General features: G+C 28.5%; 1 non-coding gene across 1 annotated transcript; it reads left to right on the top strand.

Annotated features, from left to right (window-relative positions):
* The first annotated feature begins 570 nt into the window (after window positions 1–570).
* Window positions 571–677, top strand: LOC114580396. Its single transcript, XR_003701776.1, has one exon. It is a non-coding gene; the product is annotated as a small nucleolar RNA R71 (small nucleolar RNA).
* Window positions 678–937: the final 260 nt, after the last annotated feature.

The raw sequence follows: 937 nt of genomic DNA, 5'->3' as shown, positions 1-937 counted from the left end.
GAGTTGATTATTATGACATTTTTCTTCCAATTTTTTATGATTAATTAGCCTAGAAAGATGTACTATTTGATCTTTAATTTTTCTTAGAGCATTAGATTGATTATGAAATTGGATTTCTAGATGCATAATAATATTTTCCAAGGATAGCTTCCCATTTCTATTATTATAAAGTTGTTTAGAATCTGAGTGATGAAGTTGCAGCACTATATGATGTGAGAATATAATGCTACATGAAGGGATGCTAAAACTCTTAAATTTCTAGGATCTATATTGATATTCTTATACCCATGTCTCCTAGTTTTAAACTTTAAGTTATTTAGTTTCCTAGAGATTATCATAACTTGTATAGTCAAAATTGACAAAACATCAAATTTATACACTTCTACTACTCTCTTTGGATTTATCATTTCAGTAGGCCACTAAAAATTATTAGTATCCATTTCCTCAATTAATTCACATGCTTACGCAAATGGCTTAAAAAATAATGATCCTCTAGCTGCAGCATCTGCTATTATTCTAAGAGATCCTACTAATCAATTATAAAATATTTGAATAGCCAATCAATCAGGTAAATCATGGTGAGGACATTTCTTAAGTATTTCCTTAAATCTCCCCTAACTCTCATAGATTGATTCTCCTTTAAATTGAGAAAAAGAAGTGATATCATTTCTAAGTTTAACAATCTTTAAATGAGGGAACTACTTAGTAAGAAATTTATGATCAAACTCATTCTAAGTGGTTATAGAGCCCGGGGGGTAAGAAATTCAACCACATCTTAGCTTTTTCTCTTAGAAAAAAATGAGAAGAATCTATGTTTAATAGCATTATCATTGAAACATTCATACTTAAATGTTATACAAATTTTTAAGAAACATGCTAAAGTTTAAGTTGAGATATTGAACAGGTGCTCCTTAAAATTGAGAATTTTAAACCATTT

The sequence above is a fragment of the Dendrobium catenatum genome, unplaced genomic scaffold (assembly GCF_001605985.2).
Source record: "Dendrobium catenatum unplaced genomic scaffold, ASM160598v2 fragScaff_scaffold_998, whole genome shotgun sequence".
Taxonomy (NCBI): domain Eukaryota; kingdom Viridiplantae; phylum Streptophyta; class Magnoliopsida; order Asparagales; family Orchidaceae; genus Dendrobium; species Dendrobium catenatum.
Note: the sequence above shows the minus strand (reverse complement) of the source record. Positions and strands in the feature narration are given on the sequence as shown.